The sequence below is a fragment of the Talpa europaea genome, assembly GCF_964194135.1.
Source record: "Talpa europaea genome assembly, chromosome: 3".
NCBI lineage: Eukaryota > Metazoa > Chordata > Mammalia > Eulipotyphla > Talpidae > Talpa > Talpa europaea.
Genome location: NC_140069.1, coordinates 79776520 through 79782401, shown reverse-complemented (window position 1 = coordinate 79782401; position 5882 = coordinate 79776520). Strand labels below are relative to the sequence as shown.

General features: G+C 38.6%; 1 pseudogene across 1 annotated transcript; it reads right to left on the bottom strand.

Annotated features, from left to right (window-relative positions):
- Positions 1-380: 380 nt before the first annotated feature.
- LOC311168862 (thioredoxin-like protein 1) lies at positions 381-5313 on the bottom strand (annotated as a pseudogene). Its single transcript has 2 exons — positions 5307-5313; positions 381-1345 (listed from the first exon to the last, which is right to left on the bottom strand). The product of its transcript is annotated as a thioredoxin-like protein 1 (transcript).
- Between the last annotated feature and the right edge of the window lie 569 nt (positions 5314-5882).

Genomic DNA, 5882 nt, shown 5'->3' with positions numbered 1-5882 from the left:
CATGAGCTAGGCATTCTTACAAAATATAGGGGAATACAGCAGACCCAAATTAAACTAAAATTTCTGTCCCGGTGGAGTTTACAGTCTATATTCAAAAGTATACAGTGTCATTGCAGCAAGCCAGGAAGGTTACAGTGTTTTGGGATATTGTAATTTTATTTTATTTATTTATTTTTTTAAGCTTGGCAAAAGTATGACTTTTATTTACAATTGCATGTACCAAGATTACAATAGAAACACTAATGATACCATCTGAACAAAAGCAATGATTTATTGGTAATGGCAATAAATGGAATATTGACAGTCTCTGGTGAGAATTAAGCAATTATCCAGGAGCTGTAGATCTGATTGCAATGTGGTCTCCCAGTGTCTTCTGTACCTTAATGGCTTTCTCCTATTTTGCCAACTACTCGTTTGAAGCCATTCATATTTGTTGCCTGGACTGGAGTACCAATGAGGATAAAATATGAAATTCTTGTTGTTTCTTCTTCACCTTGATTGGACTGAACAAATATAGTTACACTGGTAACATTCTGAAACTTCACATAACCAAGTGGGACAACACCATCTTCTTTAATATCATCCTCTGTTAGTTCCAGAGCTTGAGTTGGTTCACTTCTTTCTGCCTCTTCAAAATCCACAGATCGGGGTAGATTGATAAAAATTTTTTCGTGTTTAGGACCCTGACCATTATCTGGTCCCTGAAATTTCATTGAATAAAGCTTAACAGGTTGATTGAATGGCACACTAATAAGTAGCTGTTCATCACAATCAGATTCCAAGAAGGTCATATCTTTTCATAAACAGTTGTCAAATCCATGCTCATCGCTTTCATTAAGACATCCACAGCCAGCTTTGTTAATAAAAGGCATTAAATCCATATAGCCTTTTGGAATATCTGTATCCTCGTTGCTTCCAGGGTCATTTTCTAAATGCTGCTTGATTTTTTTCTTCTAATCCCACAGCATCTGCTCCTTGATACTGATCAATTCTCACTTTGTTTCGAAAAAAACAAAAACGTTGGTGGCAGCTGTTCCCTGACACTGATGTACATCTACTTCCAAGAAGACTGCCTGTGGATACTTATTACTCATAGAACTGAACGCTGGGGCAATCCTTAGACATGGTCCGCACCCTCGCATGGTGAACTTGACCACGGCGAGCCTGGAGCCCGCACCGCTCAGCTCCGGCTGAAAATTCGGGTCGCTGCCGACCGGCTTCACTCCCACCTTCCTCAGAGGGCCCGGCGGGGCGACCGCGACGCCACCGGCTCGAAATCGAGGCGCAGTGCCAGGAGAGGCCGCAGAGGCGCAGGGAGGCCCAGGCCTGGACGGCGACGGCGGCGCTTCTCCCGGGCGCTCAGTGCCAGTCACGCCAGGGAGCGGAGCGGCCCGAGATATTGTAATTTTAAACGGTGATTAGAGAAGATGACATCTGAGTAAAGGAGTTGAAGTAGTATGCAGCAGCTATCTATCAGAAAGAGTATTGCTGGCAGAGGAAATGGTCTGTGAGTAGGAGTATACTGTATGTATTCGTGGAACGGAAAGGAAGCTAATATTACTGAAGGGCAGAGGGAGGAAAATAGTGAGCTATGAAGTCAAGATAAGTAATGGAGACATATAAACTTTTTTAGGATGTTAAAGGGTCATCATAAATTTATTGCTAGGCTCTTACTCTATGTGAAAGGGAAGTCACTAGAAGGTTTTTAAGAGAGGAATGAAATGCTGTTATATTTAACAGGATTTCACCCTGTCTAAGGAAAAGAATGTGGGTGGTAGCAAAGCTAAAAGCCAATGATATTATTTAGGAAGTGGCTGAAAGAATACCAGTAAAAGATGATGGTAGCGTGGACTTGGGAAATTGCAGTGGAGATGGTAAATACTTGATCAGATTCTGGATGTACTATAAAGGTGAGAATACACCGACAGATGGGATGGAACAATGGGAGAGAAGGAAAAGATAAGAATGATTCCATGGATGACAGCTTATTAAAATAGATTGTAGGCGGGGCCTCCCTGGTGGCCCAAGGGATTAGGCACCGCACTATGAAGCGATTAAAAGCCTCTGCAGCATGAGTTCGATCCCCCGCCAGCCAGGAAGCAACGCACATGGTGAGGCAGACCTCTCCTGTCTCGCCTGCTGCTTCCCTCAGCAGTATATTTCAGTCGGCCTGCCTGTTCTGTTCCCCACTCTGTCTCTGGTGAATCCTCTCACTGCCCCCCAACCCACCGCATCTCTGGCCTGTACCCCCAGCTCATGTATGCATAAATAAATAAAAATCTAAAAAAAAAAAAAAGGTAGATTGTAGGAGGCAAGGCTTAAGAGGAAGGAGGAAATCTGTTCATATTTGAACATAATACATCTGAGAGACCTATTAGATGTGAGATAGGCAAGAAAGTATCAGTCTGAAGCTGAGGAGAGGGGTCTGGGCTGGAGATACAATTTAGAAGTTGACAATGTATGGATTGTTTATTTTTCGTGTAAGCAATTTAACATTAAGACACAAACCCACTAATGTTTCCCACACATTTTTTTTTTGTAATTTTAAAAGCTGAGGTTATTCTCCTGCCTATTACTGAATTGTAAGTAAGAAATCAAATTTACTGAATTGTAAATTACTCAGTATATACATTTTTAAATAAGATTAAAATAAAAAGCAGGAGGGTCTCCCTGGTGGCACAAAGGGTTAAGTCTCAGCACTATGAAGCTATCACCAGCCACAGCAGCACAAGTTAGATTCCCCACCAGGGAGCTAACCCCACATGGAGCAGCAGACCTCTCCTGTCTTGCCCAGTGCTCTCCTCAGCAGTGTATTTCAGTCAACCTGCCTGTTCTGCTCCCCACTTGGTCTCTGGTGAATCCTCTCACACCCTCTACCTGTAGACTACACCCCAGCTCTTATGCATAAATTTACAAAATAAGTCTTAAAAAATAAAGTTAAATTAAAAGAAATCCAATCAGGGAGACTGTATACAAACTACATCAAGGAGTAGAGGATATGAGTAAAGAAAATTATAAAATAGTTGGAAAAAACTGAAGACACAAAGAAATGGAAGTACATTTCATATTCATGGATCAAAATAATATTAAAATGGTAATTCTACCTAAAGGAACACATAGATTCAACACAATTTCCATTAACATCCTAATGGCATTCTTCACAGAATAGAATTAAAAATCCTAAATTTTTATAGAACCATGAAAGACCTGAAATAGCCAAAACGATCAGGAGAAAAAATCTAATCTGGAAGCATAATGGTCCCTGACTTCAAACCATACTACAAGGTATAGTAGTCAAAACAGTAGGGTACTATGATAAAAACAGGCACACAGATGAGTAGAGAGCCCAGAAATAAAACCACACATACATGAGCAACTAATTTATGACAAAGCCCAAGAGCAACAACAGAAAGAAAAAAGTCTCTTTAATAATCATGCTGAGAAACTAGATAGCTACATGTAAAAGAATGAGACCACTATCTTACATTAAACACTAAAATCAATGCAAAATGCATTCAAGACTTGGATATAAGATTTGAAATCATAAAATATATAGAAGAAAATAGTTACGAAGGGGATATTGGCCTTAGTGATGTTTTGTGGATTTGTGTCCAACAGCAAGAGAAGCAAAAGAAAATATAAAGAAATGGGGATATATCAAAGGAAAAAGCTTCCATATGGCAAAAGAAACCATCATTTAAACAAAAAACCAGTTTACTGAATAGAAGATATTAACAAATCATGTATCTGACATGGGGTTAATATCCAAAATGTATAAACAACTCATACACCTCCACAACAAAAATACAACAATCTGATTGAAAAGTGGGCAGAGGTTCTAAATAGAAATTTTACCAAAGATATACAGATGGCCAACATATACAGGAAAAGATGTTCTACATCACTTATCATTAAGGAAATGCAAAACAAAACCACAGTGAGATTTCACTTTCTGTTGGTTAGAATGTCCATTATCGAAAAGTCAAAAAAATAATAAATGTTGGCAAGGATGTGGAGAAAAAGGCATCCCCATATACTCTTAGTGAGAATGTAAATTGGTGCAGCCATTACGGAAAACAGTATGAAGTGTACTCAAAAAATTAAAAGTAGAACTACCATATGATTCAATAATCCCACTTCTGGGTATTATCTGAAAGATTAAAAAAACTAACTTGAAAAGAAATGTGCACCTCTATGTTCATTGCAGCACTATTCACAATAGTCAAGATAGGGAAACAACTCAAGCACTTGACTACACAATGGATTAATAATAAGGCATTAAATAAAAAAAGATGAAACCTTCCCATTTCCAACAACATGGACTGACCTTGAGGGGATTATGCTACATGAAATGTCAGAAGGAGAAAGACAAATACTGTATGATTTCACTCATTTGTGGAATATAAGGAAACAAAACCAAAAACAATTCTTTAGATTCTGATAATAGAATGAATGCTGGTTCCCAGAGGGGAAGGAGAAGGGATGGAATTGGTAGAAGGTCCTGACCGATTGGTGACAGAAAGTAACTGGACATTTCGCAGCAGGCATTGTGAGAAAATGTAATACTGGAACATATACAGTGTTATAAATGAATGTTATCTCTTTCTATATATAACTCCTTGAGAACAGGAACTATGCTTTATATCTCTATATCCCCCACACATTATATTTATACAGATATTCAATAAATATTTAATTAACTAAAAATGGAATACATTTTAATGGAGCAGACAAGCTTCCTTAATAGGTGCCCTTGCTTCCAGATCCCATCCCCCAAAATATCCCCAACTACAACCAGATCAACTTTATCAAAAAACAAATCTTTCCTTGTCCAATTTCATTTTAAAACATCCCAAAGTTTCCAGTTCTTAAGGAATTAAGGCAAAGTCCTTGCTAAGATCAGAATTTGTTTAACAGCTTATCTCTTATAACTCAAATCCGCCTCTGAAATGCTTAAAGTTCCTCTTGTGTTTTCCCCATCACCCTACAGGCTTCCCCATCACCCTAGAAGTAAGATTAACTCTTGGGCATCCCTGGTGGCACAAGGGGTTAAGATGCAGCACTATGAAGCTATCTGCAGCCACTGCAGCACTAGTTTTGATCCCAGGCCAGGGAGGAGACCCACATGGCACAGTAGACCTCTCCTGACTCTCCCACTGCTCTCCTCAGCAGTGCATTTAGTCAAACCGCCTGTTCTGTTCCCCACTCGGTCCCTGCTGAATCCTCTCACCCCCCCACACCTCTGGCCTGTACCCCAGTTCTTGTATGCATAAATATTAAAAAAAAAGAAAAAGATTAACTCTTACCTGTCATTGAGGTCTCAAATTAAAAGTCATTTTTTCCATCAAGTCCCCTGATCAGTTCCTCAACCTCCTACTAATATAGTTAGATGTCCTTCCTCTCTAACTTGATAATACGCTCAATTTACTATTTAATGCTATAATTAAATGTTTACTCTGCTTTCCCAGTTACCTAGTAAACTTCTTAAGGACAAAGGTCACATTATATCCACTGCTTACCATAGTCACTGGCACATAAAATGCTTATAATAGCTATTATTTATTGAACATAATGATAAATTTCTTAATTCACAACAACTTTAATTTCCAATTTCTAAGTATTATTATGGTTTTCTCTTTTTGTTTAAAAAATAACTTAAAAAATACATGGCATCCTAATAAGTTAAAGAAAAAGATTCTGAGGGCTTACTCTGCATTCAGATTATGATGCAGAAAGCAAAATCAGCATTATTCTTTTCAAAGAAAAGAAAAAATATTTCACAAGAACTTATGGGTAAACTGTTTTAACTTGGCCCTATCCCCAGAGGTAACCATCACCACACTAGATATGCCCCTCAATTAAAACAATCAGAGTCACATGAA